At 41.1% G+C, this 25940-nt stretch overlaps 2 protein-coding genes across 6 annotated transcripts in view; one reads left to right on the top strand and one right to left on the bottom strand.

Moving 5' to 3' along the window:
* LOC124795356 (E3 ubiquitin protein ligase RIN2-like) overlaps positions 1 to 25940 on the bottom strand; it is a 218327-nt gene that overhangs the window by 129488 nt on the left and 62899 nt on the right. The gene's annotated exons all lie outside the window — the stretch shown is intronic.
* Positions 14608 to 25940, top strand: part of LOC124795359 (neuroparsin-A) — a 150488-nt gene continuing 139155 nt past the window's right edge. For all 4 annotated transcript variants that reach the window (XM_047259353.1, XM_047259356.1, XM_047259354.1 and 1 more), the window contains exon 1: positions 14608 to 14694. The gene's annotated coding sequence lies outside the window, so the exon portion shown is untranslated. The remainder of the gene's footprint in view (positions 14695 to 25940) is intronic.

The following is a 25940-nucleotide window of genomic DNA, read 5'->3' as shown; positions in this document are numbered from 1 at the left end:
GTCGTCAAATTGTATGCCCTGCAGTGGTACATCGTACAGTTACCACAGCACAGATAATACCGCTTCTGAACTCAGACGTGTCAACACCGACTGTTGCGAACTGGTTATTATCAGTGAGATTAAGGGCACGCATACCTCCAGCCCGTTTTCCACTCACGCCATAGCATCGGCGTGCACAGCTTGACTAGTGTCTTCAGAGGATCACTTGGAAGATGGAATGGTACGCCGTGGTCTTCACGATGAAAACAGATTCTGCCTGCACGCAAGCGATGGTCGGTTGCTCGTACAGCTTAGACCCGGTGAGCGCTGTCTTGTACAGTGTATTCGTCCACGACACACTGTCCCCATTCTAGTCCTTACGATCTGAGGTGCGGTAAGCTACAACTCTCGTTTACTTCTGGTGATTCTGGAGGGGACACTAACCAGCACCCGGTACGTGCAAAATGTTGTTAGACGCTTTCTTGTGCCTTTCTTGCAACAGGAAGGTGTTGTGTTCTTCCAACAGGATAATGAACGTCCACGCACTGCCCGTGAAACTCAACGTGCTCTGCTAGACGTGCAGCAACTTTCCTGGCAGCGAGATATCCGGACTTGTCTCCAGTCGAGCACGTATGGAATATGATGGGACGAGAAGTGAATCGTGCTTCTCGTCAGCCAACAACTCTTACAGAACTACGTGAACAGACCGGGCAGGCGTCGCCTAATATATATCAGGAGAGTGTGCGTCATCTGTACAATCGACTGAATGCCAGAGTTAGCGTCTGCTCTGCCGCCTGTGGAGACTACACCATGTACTAATATGGCTGTTTCAGCATGGGGCGATACCTGATATCTCAGAACCGGTTGTGCCATTGATCTGTAAATATAATAATTTCATGTACTCCATATGCACTGTTGCAACAATAAATCTTGAGTGATCTGGAAATCTCTAAAAGGGTGTACTATTTTTTCCGGCAGTGTGTCTACAGCTAATTTTGTAGAGGAGATTTCTGAAGGTTTCGAAGTGCGAACAGATGTTAGACAATGAAATGATGAATTTCCTTTTTTTTGTTAGATTTTGTTCTTGAAGAAGTTATCCGAGAATGGAAAGAACTCAGAACAAGTAGAGAAATACCTGAACGAACTAAACTCCGTCCGAACAGGCCTTGGAAAGCCTAACGGTACCGACCGGCCGCCGTGTCATCCACAGCCCACAGGCGTCACTGGAATCGGATATGGAGGGGCACGTGGTCTGCACACCGCTCTTCCGGCCGTATGTCAGTTTACGAGACCGGAGCCGCCACTTCTCAATCAAGTAGCTCTCAGTTTGCCTCACAAGGGCTGAGTGCACCACTCTTGACAACAGTGCTCGACAGACCGGATGGTCACCCATCCAAGTGCTAACCCAGCACGACAGCGCTTAACTTCGCTGATCTGACGGGAACCGGTGTTACCACTGCGGCAAGGCCGTTGGAAAAGTAGAGATATGACCAGATGAAATTGGGATGTGAAAACAAGAATCTTAGAATTCAGTGTGAAGAATTTGGCCACGTTCTTACAGCACTGCCCGAAGACACAGAAGTGGCAACAAGGAAATCAACAATATGAAAAGAATTGCGGCAGAAACAGTTATTCACATATCTTACACAACTACAGAACGTATGACAAGTATAAAATATCCTCTAAATTTCATAAACACAGCTTATTGCAAAATTAGGAGAGTCCATAAATTTAAATACCTCTTGAGGACTAAATTGGACACATGTTGTACGCAATGTTTTCTTCGAATCCTACTGTTCTAACAACTCCTAAAATATTTACCGTTCCTCGTGAAACAGCCTCTACAGTGAGAACGTGACTGTACTGGCAGCAAAACGGAGGACACGTATACCACGGAAACCTTAATTTTGTCTTACAGAATTGTATCACTGTTAAACGCCTTACTATGATTTCCCCTCTCAGTCGTTGCGCACACCAGTCTCGTTTTCAGGATGGGTTGTCGAACAGATACACACAACTGTATGCCAGTATCGCTGATCTTAGTCTTTTGTAGAATATTAGCAGATGCATTGTACGCTCTAACAGACCATGACTTCAAATCGCACATCAAAGTAGCTTGTAGCCTCGTAGCGCTGGTAACTCTATATATCGTCCGGAGATAACTCAGCAGTATTAAGTTGTGCATTCGGAAAAATGGGCACTCACTCAGAAGAACGTCCCGACTCGAGAATATCCATCTGAAAAAAAAGCCGATTACGTAAAGCATGTTGCATCCAGCCTTAGAACCATGAACGTTTCTGATTCAGTAACCAAAATTGATAGAAATTTGAAATAATTTGATTTGTACACAGCTGGTGTAAATGCATCAGGTAGATGATGGAAAAATAATACTGTAGATAAAAACTATAATACGCTGTTGCAATTATCTGGAAAATAACTGAATTAACTATGCTTATAACTCCACAGAAATAGTGACGTTTCTTACATTTACCTGTCAAAGTAAGTATTCCTTTTACTTATTACTTTGTAAATTCAGGAAAAAACGCCTTAACAAAAAAAATCTGTACAAGGAATTTAGTTTGGACATTGCACAACTTACGAGATAAAAATACAGATCTGCATTTTGTGCCATCTTTGCTCCTGTCATCAGATTTTTTTTTTTTTTTTTTTTTTTTTTTTTTTTTTTTTTTTTTTGTGGCCTTTCGTCTCGTGCCCATGCAGCAATCTCAGTAGTGGAAAGACGATACGACAGTGTGTCTGAGGCGACTTTCATGACAGTTATGACTATGCGAACGCAAAGACAACACAACACCCAGTCTCCGAGCGGAGAAAATATCCTATCTAGGCGAGAATCGAACCCGGGCCCTTTCTGGTAGCTGTCTGCTGCGGTTGCCCCGCAGCTAGCGAGGCGGAATAATCAGTTTTTTCCAAACCCGCGCTGTTAACAGCATGCATTAACTCCTGGAATTCTGGGAGTTGTGCCGGCCCCGGATCGAGTCTTCCCCGCGGATAAACAAACGATGAGAGTCAGTGCGCCTACCAGCCAGGATATGGGTTTTAGGCGGTTTCCCACACCCGACTAGGTGAATACCGTGCTGGTACCCAGTGCCACCTCATTTACACGATTCGCCAACTTTCACACACTGTCATATAGGATAACAATGGTTGCAAATAGATGGGGTATACAAAGTCAGGAGAGGGGTGAGATGGAGTGTTGACAAGAAGGGCATCCATCGGCCGTCTACCACTAATACAACAAAATCCAGATTAACATGCCAAACATGTGCAGATACAGCATAAGGCCATCAAAAAGAACATTGTCAGTCCTTTGCTACCCAAACAGCAAAACTTGTCTCCTGCTTTTAGTGTTTCATTTCCTAATGTAATTCCCTCAGTGTAGCCCAACTAAATTCGACTACACTCCATAACTCTTGTTACTGTAGGTTCATTGTAATCTCTTTTTAAGAGACTATTTTTCTGTTCAGTCGATCTTCGAAGTCTCTGACAGAATTACAATGTCATCATCAAAACTTAAAATTTTTGTTTCTCACTAGGCACTAATTCTTTTTCCAAATTTCTCCTTGGTTTTACTATTTTCTCCTACTTGTGTTAGGAATATTCAGTGATACATAAAGGAAATAAAACAAATAATTGTTTCCTTCATTACCAATATTTTGTTTTGAACTGGCCACAAAATTGGAGGGCGCGAAAAAGGAGAGATGAAAATGCATATGTATCCTTTCCTGCCACGGATTACATTCAGATATCGTCGAATGGTTTTAAACCATCACTAGGCGTTGCAACCTGTACACAAGAGCAAAAACTGTGGTCGCGCTGACCTCCGAAGGGTGTCAGGTCATGTTTAAATGTTTAATGGGGATCCAGCCCCACAATATCCTTGGAGAACGGTAGCAGAGTCAAACTTTGTCAAAAGTGCTCATTGCACTGTGAACTGTTGTTTTTGACAGTGAAATGTGCTGTAATCAGTGCCCCACGGAAAGTGGAGTTTTCATTGACGGCCTTTATGACAACCTCTGAAACCTCTTCGTGTCTGTTCTGAGCGGCGGTGTGTCTGGAATGTTTTCCTCGGCCACCCATTAGAAAACCACGTCATTTGAACTTTGAGCTTTGTGGTTCTGAACTTTATCACAGCCGCGTCAAAAGAGGCCATGAAATTTAGGTGGGCCGGCCGTTGGTGGCCGAGCGGTTCTAGGCGCTTCGGTCTGGAACCGCGCGACCGCTACGAACGTAGGTTCGAATTCTGCCTCGGGCATGGATATGTGTGATGTCCTTAGGTTAGTTAGGTTTAAGTATTCTAAGTTCTAGGGGACTGATGACCTCAGATATTGTCCCACAGTGCTCAGAGCCATTTGAAATGTGGGTGGGGGGGTGTGTGGGGGGGGGGGGGGGGTAGGGGCGTGGCAACCTCCCCATAGGGTGATAGGTCTACGGTGACGCCGGTTCCAATGTGACACCAGTAACTCAACTTACAAGTGACCTGTTTTTTGCATGTGTCGACATCTTGTTGTTTGAAGTGCCATTGAGCCAGAAGGTGACGTCACAGCGAGCCACTTTTTTGCACCATTAGGGAGGAACGTTGTACGTACCATTGAAGCAAATTTCAAACTTAGGCGTTGCAATGGATGGGAACTACAGGGTTTCGAAAAAGTGATTCTTTAATTAATTTGTTGCAGAGTATGGATTGACTATTTACATTTGTGTCTGATATGTTTCATGAATGTCCATTTGTTGTTCTGTTTTTATGTACGCACACTGCTATGTCTGTAACTTCCTCTTTGAGATATAATTTCCTTAAATTGTTTTCTACAGCTCCTAAGAATTTGTTAAAAGTCAAAATTCATGGCACCACCAGGATAAAATTTTTACGTCGAAATTAAAAATTAATTTTCTATTTCAAGCTGTCGGAGTAGATTGCGGGCACGCTAATAAAGATATATTTCTGAAATTTGGCTGAGTTACTCCTCGGCCACGTCCACAAGGAGTTTATGCGCAAGTTTCCTTATTTTAATTTAGTCATTAGTTACTGCAGTTAACGTGATCAGAAACACAAGACAAAATTACTATACATCATTGTTTCAAACGTCCTTCAGTTTATTATTTTTTCAAATTTAAAATAAGCCTCTGGTTCACTCCGTGCACAATATCCCGTAGATTAAAAAATTGTTTTATGTTTTGATTTCAAATGAGATTTGCATATTGTAGGACTTCCGTCATGGACGCGCCTCATTCTGGATAGAGCAACTTTATCTCCGCGGATGGGGAGCGTAATAATGACTAAATCTCTTTTAAAAACTCAGAAAATGTTGTCCACGAATAAACAAATAATATACAAAAGGTTTCCATTAATTGTTCTCTAAGGTTAAAAACACCAGAAATCGCTTATTTTATAGGCCGGTTGAGGGGAATAGACCCTTAATAGAAGAGTTAGAGGATATCCAAAGAAGATCGGCACGTTTCGTCACTGATTCATTTAATTGGCACAAGAGGTTTACGAAGAAACTCAACAAATTCCAATGGCAGACACTACAAGAGAGGCTTAGTGCAACAGGGAGACGTTTACAGTTGAATATCCGAGTGCACCCGTTCCTAGAACAGTCGGACATCAATTACTGCCTCCCACATACGTATCGCGCAATGACCGCGACGAGAATATCAAAGAAATGAGAGCTCATACGGACGTTTAAGGACAAACATTCTTGCCACGCACCACACCCGAACAGGGATGTTCGGATACCATCAAAGTAGCAAGCATTACCGTCCCATATGTGTTCCTGCGAAACTCTTATATTAGCACTCCAAAATATCTATACCTACTCATATCTACACGCTTTTAAATCTTTTATGCAAATGAAATAATGCTTAGAATATGTAATATTTTACTTATATATTTTATGTAGTGCAATAAAAGGCATTAAAAACTCATATTTATTATATTATTAAAAATTCATATTTATTAACGAATATACTTAATCAAAAATGCGTCTTTCGACATGTTTCACAAAAAGAGCAATTGCTGCGAGTATTTAAAAGACAACTTATTTCGCAAATAAACACACACTAGATGTTGCAACGGCGGTAAGAGGGAATCAGTAGCTCTCCATGTCCTAAAAAATATAAAAAGCTCTTCCCTCCTGACCTGAAAAATAAACTTATACAAATACTTATACTTCTAATTATTGACTTCAGTGATGTTACCCTGCAAGGCGTTTCTCAGGACAGCTCACGGAGCCTGGAACTGGATATGAATGTCTGTGTTCGTTATAACTGTCATGTTCGACTCTTTGATAGTATTTCACAATCATATGCACAGCTATACTTGCTGCGTCCAGACAAGCGCAGAGATTTCCATAGTCTCTGTCTTCTCTGCTGTCTTATCGACTTATAACGTCCCCCATATGTCTCCTGGAAGTTAAATCTCTTGTCTGAACAACATGGAAGAAACACTTGTTCCCATCGGAGCAAAATTCTTTCTGTCCTACTCCATCGTTCAACCGCTTTCTTGAAGTATTTTTAGGTAGCAGGAACTCGACTTTAGAATAACCTCCTGCATTATATCAGAAAACTGAATAACATCTCCAGCTTCAGAAGACAGTGACTTATCTATTAAAGCAACAATCATGGGCCCTATACACACCTGTTACCCTTGTTCATCCTTCTTTCCAACCGATATTACTCATTTTCCAGTATTTTTAGCTGGTGTAGTCTTCTTAAATTTCCTTTCCCCAGAACTCGCTATATAAGAAAACATCTATTTTGTACATCTATAAATTTTTTTTATATCTGCCACTATCATTATTGTTTTTATTGTCATTATTATTATTTTTATTATTATCACTATTAGTAGCAGCTGCAGTGATAAAAGTACTGTCAATATTAACTTTATTAGTTCATAGTATTACTTACACTGTCACTATAGACACTGAAATCTTTTTTTAGGTAACTACTGTTAAAAAAAATACTGCATGTGTGAAAGCCTGGTCCAATGTAAGAGATGGTCTGATGGCCCTAAGCAGATCAGGTTACATAAACAAATAAATAAATAATTATTGGCGAGCATATTTGAACAGACACGTAAAAATGACTTTCGCGTCTTCTCATTCTGTAAATGGGTTGCTTTTTAAAGATATTACAGAGTTTCACGTATAGAGATGATATTTTGTTTCCTTTTTCTATTTGCAACCGTGCGATAAGTTTTTATGACGTTTCCAAACATCATTTTAGTATGTTACGATACACGAAATAGCACCTGCCTCGGATTCACTAGGGCTGCTTTGTTGCTCATAAACCAAATTATTAGATTTTGTGTGGCTCGCCCGCATGCGGCTGGATCCAGAAAACGCAGGTTTTTGAACCTTGGATCCAGTAGAGTAGCAATGGCTTCATGGCCATGGTCATTTAATTCAATTAACCCAAATCCATTCTTAGTTCTGTCAATGAAATGCCGTTGCACTTCGCCGTGGTGTCATGTATTTTAGTAAAATATGTCCATACTTTAGAATTTAGCGGCGCTTCGACACAATAAAAGCTAAAAAACCTTTGACAAAAAGCATGCACTGCACAGTTACAAACCACAACAAACAATATGGCCGACTAACGAATGAACGGGAACAGCAGACGATGGCCAGTGCGGGGGCGGAACTGTGTGGAGGGGTGGGGGGGCGGCGGCGAAGGCAGTACCACAGACACAAAATGGTTCAAATGGCTTTAAACACTATGGGACTTAACATCTGAGGTCATCAGTCCCCTAGACTTAGAACTACTTAAACCTAACTAACCTAAGGACATCACACATCCATGCCCGAGGCAGTATTCGAGGCTGCGACCGTAGCAGCAGTGCGGTTCCGGACTGAAGTGCCTAGAACCGCTCGTCCACAAAGGCCCGCGTATAGACACAAGCAGACAGCTACTCACTCACCACTCAGCGTTTTCTCCGATACCGAGTAAGTGGTGATAGAATGGATGAGTTCAAAAAGTACTCGGGATCGAAACAAAAGTATCGAATACTTACTTGTATTTAGCGGAGAACCGGGCAAAGTGGCCACGGCGAGCAAAATGACCATTGGGGTCCTGGGTGCTATGAGGTTCTGGTATGGCGCGAAGACTGCTTTAACTTAATCTTCCTGGAGGGCCCAGTCATCCGACGAAGTCTAACCTGTTTGTTGTGCTGATCCTCAGAGTAATAATAATAATTGTTATGGATTTTAGCTATCTTGATGTAAAGTAAGCGGTCAGTTTGTATATTTATTGCGGAGAGGGAATGTGAATTGCGTCTTTTTAATGAAATTGTGTTGAAAGTGATCCATCTAGACTCCATAAACCTACTTTATTTACAGGAAGTTCGGTCGTGCTATTAAAAGGTATGCAGCTTTTGTGTAAGGGCGTCACTGCGTGCAAAAGTGACTATCTTGGCGGTGGATTCTGGCCTCTATGTGTAGGGGAAAACGTAACGGCAGGGCTCCGTGGAAATACTTTCAAGCAAATCCTGATAACACTGACCTAGAAGCGGCAAGTAAAGAAAGAGAAGAAGAAGAAGAAAAGGGGGAAAAACGTGAAGCAGCCAAATAGAAGAAATAAAGCTTATTTCAAGTGGTTATCTATAGCCGATAAATATTTGGAAAAAAACACTTTTTGTGCCAACAGCTGTACAGTTTTATACATTCTTATCACACATATGAAATGGAACAGCTATTGGCACAAAGATGTTTTTTCCCAAAGAGAAGGAAGGTAGTAAAAAAAGAGTGTGAAGAGCAGCAATCCCAATCGTAGAAGACCTCTTTTCAACGACAACGGTGAAGACATATTGTGCATGTACTGGGAAAAAAATTTCCAAATCAAGAGCAGTAGAGCAGTGGATTTAGTGCCCGTTGTACTCCCTCTGGCACCACGAACTTTGTGCAGATGTTAACGAACACAGTTTGACGTTTATTTGAGAAAAATATAGTTCGAATAACGTTACACAATAAAATATATTTAGTTCTTTGTTGTATCAGTTTTTTTGGTCCTTATTTTTGTGTTTAAAGATAAGTTGGTCATGTCGGGCACAGTGCTCATTTTTCCTCTGTGTGAAGATTGAATTGTTTAAAGTACTTAATTTGATCCTGAGGTAGTTAAACTATTTCATATTATACTGCAATAGTTGTAAATTATAATTTCCCGCTTCTATGCACTTCCGTCTATTGCTACTCAGCTTAGAAAATATGAATACGTTAGCCCGGCCACTTTTCCCGCCTCTCCCCCATTTGTATCGAAACATCCATATTACCGAATGGCAGAAAGGTACTGGAATCGGAAGTACCCTTCGCCTCTCACCGCATGATAGCTTGTAGAGTTCGAGTGTAGTTATAGAATAACAGTCGTGACAGGAAACGGCAGAGAGGAATGGTCGGTGGCGTCGTTACGGCTGATTACGGCAAGGTATCGTTATGCTATCATCTGGAGAGACCACTCATTGAAGCCCGTTGCCACACACAGCAGCGACCACCCTCGGCGCAAGCAACATCTCCAGGAAGTGCGATAACGTGTCGACTCGCATCCTCTCCGCCGCGCGTTCTTGCAGCCTGGCCGTGGCGTTTATCGCTTGTTTTGTTTAGTACTCCATCTCAAATTATCCGTCGTCTTGTTTTGAATAAACATACAAACGTCCAGCGCAATTTGAGGAAGTCAACAACTGTTGGAATTTATTTTCTCGTTCTAGGTGCAGTGTCTGCTGCGCTGGATGTATTTTCGCGACTTTTAAATCAGTGATGCACTTTGGTTTTGACGCGCGTTTATGAGGAATGCAGTAATAAGCTCTTTAGCCGACTATGACCCGCTGATAAACTCATAACGTTCCCGGAAAACGTGATCCATACTCACAGAATCTTTTCATAATTTTGGGAAGAGTGAACATTAATACGAGATATGTGACTACCTGGTGCATCTTATCTGGAGTAGTGTATGAAGGCGTGACAATTCTGGCAACAGTAAATGCTACTGTGGATAAATACGCCATGTTTTGCTCCTGTTGTTATATTTCAAGGAGCTTATATCAATAGCTTATCCAACTATCGGCCTTTAATAGAATTCATAATATTCCAAATTTTAACACTTATTTCACTTTTACTGTATTTAACGCCTAGAAAAAATATGGACTGTAAAGAGAAATTTCTACGTGAAATATTTTTTCAACAACATTCTCGATTTCACTATGAAAAACGAACCTCTGTTTGATTACAGTTAATGACATAACGTAACGCCTTCCCTTTGGCTAGTAGAAACTCCTCGCGCAGATGCGAGTGTCAGTTTCTTAGATTTCAACAGTAATCAGAATCTCTGACAATGAAGCTGTATTTTGATATGTATATTGATAGTGAATAAACGTGTCCTTTTTCTTAGACAGTCGTAGAAATTTTTTATTTGACATTTCATAGCATTAAAAACCCCAAAGTACGTTTATCTCATCTTGTAATAAGCTATTCACAATGCCACAACTGGAAACAACAATAGATGTCATAAATACAGCACTAGGATTCAAAATGAGCCTACATTACGTACGAGGTGGCTTTTCTATTGTACAGAAAAGAGGACATTATGTTACCATAAAAACAGCTGGCTATTTCCCCTTTTGACTATGGTTGCTGAGAGACTATTAAAATTATTATTAAACAAAATAATTTTCCCTGACAAAGTCATCAACTCTGCAGAAATTTTTAAACGGGTAATATGTTCATGTTTTATTAGTTAAGGTGAATTAACTCGCATGCAATTTAAATATAAAGAAAAGTCATTAAAGTTGTCAGTATGTAATCGCATACTCAATGATATATTTAAGTTTATAAACGAACTGATATCGAGAACATGATCCATGGAATGTAAAAATAACTGAGTAGCTAATGAATGATGTTCTGTGCCAAAAGGCATTCACTATTCAGTATAGATTTCGCGCTTGGGGTAACGAATTCCAGGACAACCATAACGATTTTGTGTTTCTCAATGGCTTCCTAAAACTGCAAGTGCTGTAACAGTTAGGTGGGAGGTGAGAAAACTTGGATTTCATGGTCGAGCAGCTGCTCATAAACCACACATCACGCCGGTAAATGCCAAACGTTTGGTGTAAGGAGCGTGGACATTGGACGATTGAACAGTGGAAAAACGTTGTGTGGAGTGACAAATCACGGTACAAAATGTGGCGATCCGATGACAGGGTTTGGGTTTGGAAAATGCCGTGTGAAAGTCATCTGCCAGCGTGTGTAGTGCCAACAGTAAAATTCGGAGGCGGTGGTGTTATGGTGTGGTCGTGTTTTTCATGTGTTCACAGCACACGCCTACATTGATGTTTTAAGCTCATTCTTGCTTCCTACTGTTGAAGAGCAATTTGGGGGTGGCGATTGCATCTTTCAACACGATCAAGCACCTGTTCATAATGCACGGCCTGTGGCGGAGTGGTTATGCGACAGTAAAATCCCTGCAGCGGACTGGCCTGCGCAGAGTCCTGACCTGAATCCTATAGAATACCTTCGGGATGTTTTGAAACGCCGACTTGGTGCCAGGCCTCACCGACCGACATCGATACGTCTCCTAAGTGCAGCACCCCTTGAATAATGAGCTGCCATTCCCCAAGAAACATTCCAGCGCCTGATTGAACGTATTCCTGCGAGGGTGGAAGTTGTCATCAAGGCTAAGGGTGGACCAACACCATATTGAATTCCAACATTACCGATGGAGCGCACCACGAACTTGTAAGTCATTTTCAGCCAGGTGTCTGGTTACTTTTGATCGCATAGTCTATGACTTGTATCTGTCAGCCATCAAAGTTACTAAGCTGCAAAGTACCTGTGTCTTCCGGCTTGCTAGTAGGTGGTTGGTACACTGGGGGCAGAAGAACATTTCGCCTAAGAAGGAAGCACAGATTGCTTTAAACTTTAGACGATGTTCCATAGGTTTAGGACATGTAACACAGTGAACGGTTCGTCTTATGAGTATGTTGCAATCATTAGGCCCCATAGCCCTTTCGAAGAAGGTTAGACAAACTACCAGCACCCTCATTCCTATTTCATTTCTCTTTTTACCCATGAAAGAACTGGCAAAGATTTAATGTGACATGCATCTCGTCACATGGTTCTAACCATGCAGTTGTTTATCTAAAACATCATATACTGCTTGTAAGTGTGAAATGTCAAACTACTTCCAGTGGTGATCATTGTGAAGGGAGAGATGATGCGTTAGTGCTGCATCCAGTCAGTCGAGATAGGGCTTCACTTTTCTTCCATAAAGTCATCTTCTTGTTGGTCACATGCATGAAAGAATAAAGGGACTCGAGACTGCACTGAATACGCAGATTTCATATTTGACATCCTTATACGATGAAGTAGGTTAAGTACTGATCAGGATCATTGTGACAGGAAGGGTATAAGAGGGGAAAGCCGTGAACGACCTAGACGTGGCATCGGAGCTGGTGAGGGGACTTTAGATAACTGATCATTTTTGGAGACAGGATAGCATAAGAAAACTAAAGAAAGATCGGAAGAGCTATGGAAATCGTCATTAACGTCAGTAGTATATGATACAGATAAATTTTAGTTTGGTTATATCTACGTGTGTTATCTATCTTATTTACACTCAAACTTATTGCTCGGTAATATTCAAAACTGGATGATTTAAAAAAGAACGAGCATGTAACAAGTTAGATATATTTTAACAACAGTTTCATAATGTATATATTTCTCACGAAATTTTCTGAGATAAAAAGTATTAAAAACATAGTATTTTTTGATATATCTAATGCTTTGTGTAAATATAAATCATGCCATGAGGAAATCAGCTATTAAGAAGAAGTAAAAATAAACAGTGTTAATTCAGTATTGCAGGTTTACTTCGAAATATCATGGTATTTGTATAAACCTGACCTTGTTAAATTTAAATAATCGTATCCAGAAGCACTCTTCACAGCTAATTAATGCATATAATCACAAGCGTGAGAGCTGGTAAGAAGGTGGAAACACAGCTGAAATACTAACTAGAAACCTTACTTTTAGTTCAAAATAATGATAATATGTGGAGCAGCATCCATTTGAGAGAAAAGTAGCAAATGATAAAGATAACCTGACTGGTAAAAAGTTACTCTGACTGCAGTAAATCTATGATATACGCACAAGGTACACTCTACCATTTCCCGTGCAGTAGCTTGCTGAGTATAGATGCAGATGTAAATAAACTCGATGATGAAGCCTGTAGCATTCTAATGATTTTGTGACTGCTACTTCCCAGTGCGAATAAATGTATCATCTTCTTTATTACTGCCACGCGAAATCATTTTAGATTACCTCTCTGTTGCAGCCTGATGTTGAGAGTGATCCCAGGTGATTAAGTATCACTATAATTACTCAGACACACGTTCCGAAGAACATTTGAACGATTTTTTCATCGAAACGATATGGCACGAATCAGTTTACAGGATATGTATATATAATTAGTTTAAACATTTACGAAAACATTTTTCAGTCCTACTTTTGCAAAAACAATTAAACTAGGGTTTTCTTGTCAGGCTACCAGTTTAAATTAAAATTCGTCTGTGGTATGGAAGGAGTTATCTAGAAGAAGTAATATTAGGTTGCACTTAAAATTTGGTTTGTTACCTGCCGGAAATTTTATGTTACTGAGCAAATGATGAAAACATATTTTTTGATGATTACTGAATTCTTTGCTTACCCACTCACAGCTTTAATAATGATAATAAATGTCAATGTTTCTCCTAGTGTTGCAGGTACCGATATCGCTATTCTTCTGAAGTTATGATGGATTGTTAACGGCGTGTTTCATTACCGAATATATGAAGTACTGTTAACATGCATAGTTCAAATGGCTCTGAGCACTATGGGATTTAACATCTGAGGTCATCAGTCCCCTAGAACTTAGAACTACTTAAACCTAACTAACCTAAGTACATCAGACACATCCATGCCCGAGGCAGCATTCGAACCTGGGACCGTAACGGTCGCGCGGTTCCAGACTGTAGCGCCTACAACCGCTCGGCCACGACATTAGTGGTGGAAATGCACTAAATATGTTAGGAGGTTGATTCATCAGTTTACAAGACTAGCAATTATACAAAGAGATACAGTAGCTGAACGTGTTACATCTATTATTGGTATTACTCTACTTGTTGCACAAAACCAAATACAGCGTGTTTGTTCAAAATTAGGGGAGAGCCAATTTTCGGAGAACCACTTAATATTTGAAAATATGTATGACGAATTAGTCTGTTGCTTTGTCACAAATGGGATGATGTATTGTAACGCTAGAGTCGCCTGCAAAAAGTACCAGATCTGCCTGATAAATGTTAAGTCGAAGGCCATTCACATACATAAGGAATATTCTGGGATCGAATACGGAACCCTGTGGATTCAACAACAATGAAGCACTAGACGTTTACAAAATATGTAGGGTGAGACTTCCTCAAACACATGGATGGCATCACCCATCATTTGCTTCTGTAAATGAACGCTCCGGCGACTGAATCGGTGTCCCCACCTGCTGTCCGTCGAAATGCCCATTTAAGGGAGACCACGTAGCAACAGGACCGGCAGATGGCGTTGGGCCGTGCGCCCAGCTGAACTACGGACCCTGACCCGCTATTATAAATAGTGAAACGCAGGGCGACCTAGCTTCCAGTTGTCAGCAGGACAGGCCATAAGCGACTTCGTGCCACCAATCTCTGTAAGTCTTCTGTGACACTTCCACCTCACCCACTCGCAAAGCAGCTCATCTGTGTTACCAAACGCGTAGATTAGCGAATCAAGGTAGCAACTAGAGGATTTGTCTCGTTTCCGAAGCTGCGGATAGTACATCGAATGTGATCGTCAGTATTGTAAAACCGGAAGTCTGTTTGCCACTACACGAAACTCGTCACATCTCTGTATGCAGCTCATGTCCGGTGCTTCGATGAAGGGATTACAGCTACGTACTTTGTACGGCCGCACCAGGTTTGCCAGCCACCGTTGAGTGCCATTCTGTGGACCACCCGTGACACTGAGAAGTTTAAATTAAAAGGCAGACTTGTGTTTCAGACAAAAACAGGTGATGAGTCCTAACATTTACATACTATTCAGGAATCTCATTTGTTTCCACTTCGATGCAATAATAACTCAGCATATTACTATCATGAATATTTATTTACTTACAGTTTGCCATTATTTCTCATAGAGGTCGGTCCTTAAACGAAACTGTATTTCCAAAGTCATCACCTTACGCCTATGTGTTTAATATTTATGTATTCCTTCATTGAATGGCCTAACGGCCTAATATCACTACTCATCAGCATCATAGATATAATAGAGCTAGACACATTCACAGAGACAATTGATTAGAACAGTGCATTACAGTTGTCACGTGTGAAAGATTTCAAGGGCGGTCCCGTTTTGGTGAGACTCGAGTGTTGTTGTAGTACTCCGATATTTAACGAATTTTCACGAGGTGCACCAGTTATGCAATTTACTTCTCATTACACTGCCGATATTGGTGCCACGGATTTCCAATCGTTTGAATACGAGTTACCACACTCTCATAAATGTGCTGCAGAAATGAAGTTAATATTCGGTGTTTACATTCATAGATTCACGTGTGCAAGGAAGGCTGTAGTTTAAGTAGTGTTATCTTGTCATCATGTTAAAAATAAAGAATAGAATATATGTTTACATTGCGTTTAGGCGGGCTTAAGTGACCTTGACTGACAAAATAAATCAGAATAAATTAAGATAAGCCACCAGTTAACTAAGCAGAAGTGTGAAAAACGTAAAATAAGTTCATAATGCTGCAATTTTTTTTAGCTAGGTATTCTTTACGTTAGAAATTACATTCGTGTTAAATCATGACTATCATTTGGATTCTATTACAGATTTGTGTTGACATACAACTAAAGTTCATAATTTGTGTCGTTATTCGGTTTTGTTGGTGTATTTTTAACCGTTCGTGCACAGCATTTTCTAAATAAATTTTATCATGTATCAACAAAATTTATTACTAAAGATTTGCGTAACAATGCGGTTGATAAATAAAGTAGGAAAAAAAATGTAAAGAGTTGCATTAGAAAAGACGATTTTTTTCTGCAGGTGTGTAGTCTTTAATCTCTGGGCCAAACTTGGTTTCATCATAGTCAATAAATTTTCAGTAAATCGCTGATAACTTTTTTTTCTTACCTACAACATAAAGGCTACATACAGACTAAGGCTTGTGATCCCGTTATAATCAGCAATAGTACAGATTTTTTACTATACCTTGGTAACTACCTCACAAGCATTCATAGTGATTTCAAAATTTGTCTCGTAGAAAAATTCGGCATAACGTAAGCAAATGACTGGCGAGTTTCTCATACTACGACTTAGTGAAAAGACCAAGATTTCGTAATCAAGCTACCTGCTCCTAGCTTGGTCAGAAAGATAAAGCGATCTGGAATTAATATGGATGGCAATTCGCAGCTTTATACTGTTTCATTTTCCTGATCATCAAGCGATCATTTTCAACCAAACACTGTTCTAGTCCCCATTACTCACTGAAGAGAGGTACCTTTATTGCAATGATGTTTGTATGAGTATGTATGGTCGTCAAGGCTGATTAGAGTACTTTCAATTGATGTCTATATTGACAGTAGCACACTTAGATAAATTATAGCATGGTGAAGTCTTATACAAGCAAAAATGTGCATTTTTGTATATGTGCTTGTACCAATACACAATGTAAAACAATATCAGAGTTTCTCGTCGCATTCAGAGCAGTATTACGGATTCTATACGCTGTAGATCAATAACAGACCATGACTTGCACGTGATAATGAAGTGTTTTCTGTGGTATAATGATTTCGAGCTATTATGAATGAATATTTTGGAAATAAGCAGTATACTCATACCATTCTCGGGCGGCTACCTGCTATTGTATTAGATGGTTCTCTTAGATAATTTTCAATGTATATTAAATTAATTTTAAATCTACATATAACTGAGTACACTTTATTACATGACCAAGTCATCAACCGACAATTTACATCTCACATATACACTAGATTACACCTGTAGTCTTTATTTCTGCTTAATTATTTAGTCTCACTGTTTTGACCGAGATATGAAAATAAAAACAGCAAAAACCTGTGCCGTCCACTTACAACAACCCGCACCCCTCCTCCCACCTCCTAGTGACAAAAGTTTGTGCGAGTTTTTCCTGAATTGGGTGGTACATTACCCAACAGAAAATCCCCTAACATGAAATTTTTTTTTTTTCAACGGCCTTCTTTCGAGCCAAAAGAGCTATGATCTGGATACAAAGAACTGCAGTTCTCTAACAGCACATCTTGTCCCGTTTAGAAGAGAATGAAAATAAAAATGAAAAAAGAAAATAAAAGCTTCAACCACCCACTTGGTCTATCAGCCGCACCCCCTCAACCAGTTTTGCACTTTCCCTTTCCACATGTCTCCAACAACGAGCATACGAAAAGGCACTACGCACGTTCCTGTCGAATCTAATCCTCCGACATAAACAAATTCCTTGAGCTCTTCATAATTATTTACTTTTATTTCATGCGTACATCTTTCAGGACCTTGTCTTGTACCTCTTGTACCTTACTGGTTATATTGCCTTACACAAAAATAGCTTCCGCGCTGTGCAATGCCCACAGTTAACCACTGTCCGTTTAACCAGTTATGTAATGCGCAAGTGTTATGAGAAAACAGGAGGAGACGCTGGAAATTCATGACGAACCGTAAAGCATTAAGTCAGAAGTAACATATCTTTTAGTTCGTGGAACGGTTCATGATATCGAAATGAGGCTTTCGGCGAATTATGGGTAGCCAGAGGGACAGATACTTTTGTTGTATATGTTAAATCTCTTAATTTTTGTATCAACCGAGATATTAGTGTTGATATGCCTTTTTTTGATGGAACGCTATACTCTTTAACACCATTCAAAATATCTCAAAAATCCGACTATAGAGACATAACGCTTGTTAATGCTAGTGTTGAAACTTTTTACAAAAATATCCGAGAAATGTGCACAAACTGAACGGCGAGATGGCTGGAATCGGTTATTGCAGTGTAAACTCCGCTAAATGGAATATCATGCCATGATTCGTGGTTATATGCAGCAAGAAGATGGGCTTGCGCTGCAAAGATAAAACTAGTTTTCTCTTGGCTCTACTTTATATGGCATACAGTATATAAAATGTTTCAAAGTCTTTGCATCAAACGTCTAGAGGTGATAGATCACGTCAAGAAGAACAACTTTTGTTAGAAACAAAATGTAAGCTGGCACTTGCAGGCGATCCTAGGCGTCCTTTTATTGAACTTTCCGACCCTGGGACGACGACATTTCATTGAACTAGCAGAGCATACTAACCAGATGTGTTTCATCTGCGTACTAACCAGCCCAGTGAATTAATAGGTTTCAAGAAGAAAATCTTAATAGAGAAAGATAGTTTAGAAGTTGGGTCTATCTCATTTCAAAGGGAGCAGATGACTGCATTATAGGCAACACACATTGCATACAAATGCAGCAGGCTGCCTACGGCCTGCTGCCTCTCCTGGACATAACCAATTATATATTACATATTATTATATATTATATAATATATATTATATATTATCGCCGGGGGGTGTCAGCGAATACTCCATCTCTAACAGAAGCTGTTCGCCATGGGTTGATTTGTCACACCTAGACGTCTGATGCAAAGATTTTGAAGCACCCTATAATAAGAGTCAGCTATGATTTTCAGAAATGGAAGAATATGAGAACTTCTAGCCTATCAGAAGGCTCTCACGAAAAATATTTCAAATGTGTGTACATACGTGTAAGTGAACATCTTTCGTAAAAATAAGCAAACAATCATTAAGCTTGGTACGACGACGGGACCATTCACGAAACAAAAGTGGTGTTGAGCGACTCTCCTCGTATACTCTGTGACACTGTGAGCGTAATATAGGGTGTTTCATAAGTGATGGTCAATATTCAGGGAGGTGACAGGTATGATCATTCAAAATAAAAAAGTCAAGTAAACATGAGGTTTAGAACACATGCCTTAAGAACTACGACTAATTCTTGATCTTCGATACTGCGAAACCAATCTCTTCTATTGCAAGCTCTTTGCTTTCCTTATTTTGGAAAGCGGTAGTATAGACTAAAACAAGAAAAAAATGTCCAGTAAACATGTGCTCTAAAATGCATACCTTAAACGTTATGAGCACTTATTAATTAGAAGAGTTGTGTTACAATGTAGCGAAAATGTTTCAAAGTAGCGAAGACGAACAAGTGCTCATAGTTCTTAAGGTATGCATTTTAGAGAACCATGTTTAGTGGATTTTTTTTCCCTTTTTGGTCCATACTACCACTTTCCAAAACATGGAAAGCAAAGGGCTTGCAGTAGAAGAGATTTGTTTCACACTGTCGAAGATCGAGAATTGATCATAGCTATTAAGATATGCGTTTTAAACCCCATGTTTACTTGACTTTTTTGTTTCGAATGGTCATTCCTGTCACATCCCTGAATATTGACCATCACTTCTGAAACACCCTGTATTATTGAAAATTGTATACAGAGCGACCACGAACTCCACCAAAAAATTTTTGATTCTTCAGGGATATTTCCTTAGAATTTTCGCTATAAAATGCCCGTCATCTCCGGTGCCTTGTTACAGAATAATTACATCCGTTTGTATTCTTACCAGTTTGCCTTCGCATCGGTCCTGCACTGAAAATACCTGCACAACGGTACAAATGTAGACAATACGCGCTGTGTGCACTTGATCTTGACAGCAGTGAAGACCCGTTTACTCTTCGCTCTCAAGTGTGTATTCAATGCTGCTCGTTTCTGTCTCGAGTTTGTTCTTCCAGCGGTGTTCGTTCTACGTTCACAGTGATGCACAGCAGTGTGATAGGTTTGCCGATGAAGTTTTGGTCGATATGCACCTCGCGTGTGGGTTGGCTAAATGCATTGGAAGAGTGACACAGAGACATTACACTGGGCTATTCTCGTAGCGGCGGCAATCACATCACAGAACTTGGTCATCTGCCTGATAGCTGTTTCATTATTCCGTGTTTTTTACGATAAGCTTTTGACTGTTGTGAAGATATTTTTATAGAAACGAAATTAGTTGGTGTGACTAAGTAAATTGTGTTTACATTATTACTCCATAACAATCTACCGGAAACGACGGATACCAAAATAACTCAGCAAATATTCCTGACGAACCTCAGAAATTTTGTGGGTGGAGCTGGGGCTCACCCCGTATGAGGCGGCACTGTTGCTGTTGAGGCAATTGGGGACAAAAATAAATTACTACACTACATGAGTAATTCAGTAACTATAACACATACTTTGATTAGGAAAAACGGAAACCTAAAGAGGAAAAAAATGCAGTGAATGACTGTTTCATTTCCAGACACGGAATGAAATTTACAGTCACATTTATTTGCATCAGCCAGTGAATGGCGTTGTTATTATCATCGTATAGTAGTTTTGTGCATTCCTCATATGATGTTATTGCTTGTTAACAACAAATTAAGAATGTCAAGCATGTCATTTAAGTCCAACTGGTAACTAAAACAGTGCTCCTACCTCTACGACCTGCCTCACTCGCTATTCTCCACGCCATAAGCAACATATTTCAGAAAAAAATTATTGGCTGTTTTTCGGTGCCCTTTCCTCTGTCGGACACTAGATATGTCGTACATCAGCAACTCCTCCTACTATCAGGAAAGATAATCTGAATGTGTCATTTCCTGTTGGCAGCAGATTAACACATGTATACATTCCCGTTTCTCTTCTGCCCTTTCTTCTCCTTTTACTTACCGTTAATCCTGTCTAGTTCGGTTGTACTCAGGGATTGGAAAATTTATTTCATACAACTTTTCGGCCGGATACCTTCCTGTCGTCGCAGTCGTCATTTCCCTAAGGGATGGAAGCCGTGTGCGACAGAGAATAAAAATCTAGCCCAAAAGTGATGACAAAGGATCCGTTTCGGACGGCATGTAACCTTTAAAACTCCAGAAAATAGGGAAAATTCATTTGTACGTCTCATGTCTGCAGCTTAATAGTTTCCGACAAATCGAAGAATTAGTGATTTCGAACCGTTACTCTCTTGAGGAGTAAAGCTCTTTGGTGCGCTATCGAACAGCACAGGCCTGCGTTCAGTTCAGTCAGCTCCCGTGAATGAGCGTTGTTCCACACACATACTTCATTAACAATATGTGGTGCAAAGTCAATATGGTTTATAGTTACACACTTTATAAGAAGAAGAACAGGTGATCAAACACATGTCGTAAAGTTCGTAGGCTGATCACTTTTCTCGATATTCACAAAAAAATTTAGAACTATAGGAAACGTGAGCGACAGCTTTCATTCTCTTGCCGAAGGGTGAAAAAATCGGTTAAAGAAGTAAGATCCAAACCCATGAGCGTGAAAGTTGGCTGATATGAAGACAAACTTTATGGCATTATTGCTTCAACAGTGCTGGTAGTTGGACATGCCACCTATTAAATATTTAATTACGAAAAATAATGGCTATTCTCATACTATTTTGTCTCCTTTGCGTGGTATGTTATTGGCTATTTGTTTAACTGCTATCAATTTCCAGGTGACTTCGGATTCATATTCAGGCACTAATGCTCTGTGATCAATATAATACACCACCACAAGAATGTCGGGAGAATATACTCAATCAACTTTTCGTGTAGACTGTAACTCAGTCTTATCGTTACCACATCAGAAGATGCTGGCGTACATTATTCAAATATACCTGAGCTGGTATATCATTTCGGTCATAGAGCTCTGTTGACTGAACATGAAACCTTGTTTGTCTTAAAAAATTATGAAAACAAATAATGCAGATGAGAGGAGAAGAAATAGTTTGAAAATGTCTTTATTCTCGATAGTAAAATTATAAATTTGGTCAGGGCCTCATTTTTCACGGCTTTTCCTTCTTTAACATGTCTACAACGCATTAAAATCAACAGATTTATAAAAAAATTTAAAAGACATCATTGTCGCCTATGACTGTAAAGCTATTTGTTCGCTAAATCCGCTGTAGCAGTTTCGATCGCATAACCATTTCAGATTGCAGCACATGGCTAAACGACAAAAACCGTTGTAGCGGATTTTATTAATAAATTGTTTTAGTAGACTTAGGCGACGATGAACTGTCTCAAAAATCTAATACTTCAGCTTCTCAAAAAGCGTTAGACTTGGTACATGATACCGATAAATTACATTTCCTTATTTTCAGGTGTTCTAGAGATAACATCTAGTTCGAAAGGGGTCTTGTGGGCATGACCTGTATGGCGAAGCCTACCGAAGTCAATGAGCCCCAGGGTCTGGCTCGTCCCTGTTAGATAAGTTCGATGAACTGTTGTAGGCCGAAAGCGTAGGACACGAAAGCAGCGGTAGCCCACCCGTCGTTCTCCGAAGAAGGAATACACACAAATCACCACCTGTGACTGCGCAGTGTCCTACTGAAATATGGCAAGTGGAGTTGTTGCCTCGCATCCGAAAAATTCTACATGTTGTAGCAGCTGCTGTTCAGATGGCCTCCATTGCGTTGGAGCACACATGGCTTGTTGTACCTATTAACACCCCAAATTATCACACCTCGTTTTTCTCTCCTTCACCGCTCCCTAATTCAGGGTGCCGTGCTGCGGTCACTGCAGTAGTGTCTAATACGTACACTGTACGATCAAAAGTATCCGAACATTAATAAGGGATGCCAAGATGATGGTTTGAGCTCTGCTGGGGTTGAGGTGTTTGGACCTCAGTGGAGGAATGGCAGTCAGTTCTTCCTCAAGAGCCGAAACCAGAGAAGGAAGTGACGCTGGACGCTGGGGTCTGATGCTAAATAGAATTTCCAACTCATCACAAAGCTGTTCCAATGGGTTCAGATCGGTACTCTGGGCAGGCCAGCCCGTTTCAGAATTGTTGTTGTTCAAGAACCACTGTCAAACAGATCGTGCTTTATGATGGGGTGAATCGTTATGCTGATGCAAACGAACATCGTCTCCGAACTGTTTCCCTACTGTACGCAGTACAAAACGCAGTGAACTGTGTTCATATCTTTCGGCATTCAGCGTTTTCTTAAGTGCAATAAGGGGACCGCACCATAGCACCGAAAAACTCCCCCTTACCTTAACATCATCTCCTCTGTACTAACTATTGGCGCTATACATGATGGCAGGTAACATTCCCTAGGCATTCGCCAAATCCCAAACCCTGTCAGATTACCGCAGAGTACAGCGTGATTCGTCGTTGCAAATCACTAGTTCCCAGTCATTCACATTCTGGTGGCGTTGCTCTTCTCGCCACCCCATGGGTTGCTTAGCAATGACTACAGAAATGTGTGGCTTTTAAGGAGCTGTTCGATCGTTATACCCAAGCTTCTTAACTCCCTACGCGCAGTCGTTCTGCTAGCTGGACTTTGGAATTGTCGAGTAATTCCATACATTGGTTTCATACCACTTCTTACAACCACCCAGAAATGCTCGACTGTAGGTGACCCTCAGCACATGGGGACTGCCTGGTCTTGGTTTGGCTGTTATTGTTTCTTCACTTTTCCACTTCACATTTCCATACCCAATAGTCGACTTGAACGGCTTTAGAAAGGTTGAAATGTCCTTGATGAGTTTGTTACTCCCATGACATGCAATGGCTAGTCCACATTCGAAGACACTGAGCGTTTCCGACTGACCCATTCGGATGTTACCGTTACTCTACTGACAACTGCTGCGTCTGGATCACGGGGTCCCAGGTTCGATTCCCGGCCGGGTTGGGGATTTTCTCTGCCCGGGGACTCGGTGTTTGTGTCGTCCTCATCATTTCATCATCATCATCATTATTCATGACAGTGGATAGATAGGACTGTGCAAAAAATTGGACTGTGTAAAAATTGGGACTTTGTACGAGCGCTGATGACCGCGCAGTTTGAGCGCCCCACAAACTAAACATCATCATCATCTACTGACAACATAATACTCCACGCCTCCTTTTATACTGGCGGCTCCGTCTCTCCTGACATCTAGCGGTCAATTATGAATTATAGAGTGGTTCCCGGATTCTTTTGGTCGGGTAGTGTATGTAGCCAACACTATAAGACACACTTAAGCGGAATTATTCCGAGCTCAGAAACGTCAGAAACGCCGTGCGTTTGCTCACTGCTGAGTGTGGGTTTGAGGTTTAAAACAATGTGAGACGACGCAGTGGCTTGTGTGTCCCCAGGCCATGCAGCAAAAAACTGTGTCGAACCCTTCACGCAGGAAAGATCACATTCAGTGCAATATTCCACCGCTGATCCTACATTCTAGACGATTTGTACGGAAGTTAACATAAAGCAGACGAGATCGGAATTACACTAATGGCCAATAAAATTGCTACACCACGAAGATGACGTGCCACAGACGCGAAATTTAACCGACAGGAAGAAGATGCTTTGATACGCAAATGATTAGCTTTTCAGAGCATTCACACAAGGCTGGCGCCGGTGGCGACACCAACAACGTGCTGACGTGAGGAAAGTTTCCAACCACATTCCCACACACAAACAGCAGTTGATCGGCGTTGCCTGGTGAAACGTTGTTGTGATGCCTCGTGTAAGGAGGAGAAATGCGTGCCATCACGTTTCCGACTTTGATAAAGGTCGGACTGTAGCCTATCGCGATTGCGGTTTATCGTATCGCGACATTGCTGCTCGCGTTGGTCGAGATCCAATGACTGTTAGCAGAATATGGAATCGGTGGGTTCAGGAGGGTAATGCGGAACGCCGTGCTGGATCCCAACGGCCTCGTATCACTAGCAGTCGAGATGACGGGCAAGGCTGTAACGGATCGTGCAGCCACGTCTCGATCCCTGAGTCAACAGATGGGGACATTTTAAAGCCAACAACCATCTGCACGAACAGTTCGACGACGTTTGCAGCAGCATGGACTATCAGCTCGGGGGCCATGGCTGCGGTTACCCTTGACGCTGCATCACAGACAGCAACGCCTGCGATGGTGTACTCAACGATGAACCTGGATGCACGAATGGCAAAACGTCATTTTTTCGGATGAATCCAGGTTCTGTTTACAGCATCATGATGGTCGCATCCGTGTTTGGCGACATCGCGGTGAACGCAAATTGGAAGCGTGTATTCGTCATCGTCATACTGGTGTATCACCCGGCGTGATGGTATGGGGTGCCATTGGTTACACGTCTCGTCACCTCTTGTTCGCATTGACGGCACTTTGATCAGTGCACGTTACATTTCAGATGTGTTACGCCCCTTGGCTCTACCCTTCATTCGATCGCTGCGAAACCTTACATTTCAGCAGGATAACGCACGACCGCATGTTGCAGGTCCTGTACGGGCCTTTCTGGATACAGAAAATGTTCGACTGCTGCCCTGGCCAGGACATTCTCCTGATCTCTCACCAATTGAAAACGTCTGGTCAATAGTGGCCGAGCAACTGGCTCGTCACAATACGCCAGTCACTACTCTTGATGAACTGTGGTAGCGTGTTGAAGCTGCATGGGCAGCTGTAGCTGTACACGCCATCCAAGCTCTGTTTGACTCAGTGCCCAGGCGTATCAAGGCCGTTATTACGGCCAGATATGGTTGTTCTGGGTACTGATTTCTCAGTATTTATGCGCCCAAATTGCGTGAAAATGTAACCACATGTCAGTTCTAGTATAATATATTTGTCCAATGAGTACCCGTTTATCATCTGCATTTCTTCTTGGTGTAGCAATTTTAATGACCAGAAGTGTATGTCGATGCATGGTCTAGTAGCGTGAAAGCCTCTTCTATCCACTAGTACCCAAACTTCTCGTTGTCTCATCCATACCACAATATGTACCAACCGAAATGTCACAATATGATGTACTCGTTTCATTTCTCCAGAACTGATCATTACTCTTCGGTCGAACTTTCTCATCCACTGACATTGCGCGCTCTTACGTCGA

This window comes from Schistocerca piceifrons, chromosome 4 (genome assembly GCF_021461385.2).
Source record: "Schistocerca piceifrons isolate TAMUIC-IGC-003096 chromosome 4, iqSchPice1.1, whole genome shotgun sequence".
NCBI lineage: Eukaryota > Metazoa > Arthropoda > Insecta > Orthoptera > Acrididae > Schistocerca > Schistocerca piceifrons.
This window is presented reverse-complemented; position numbering and strand designations above follow the sequence as displayed.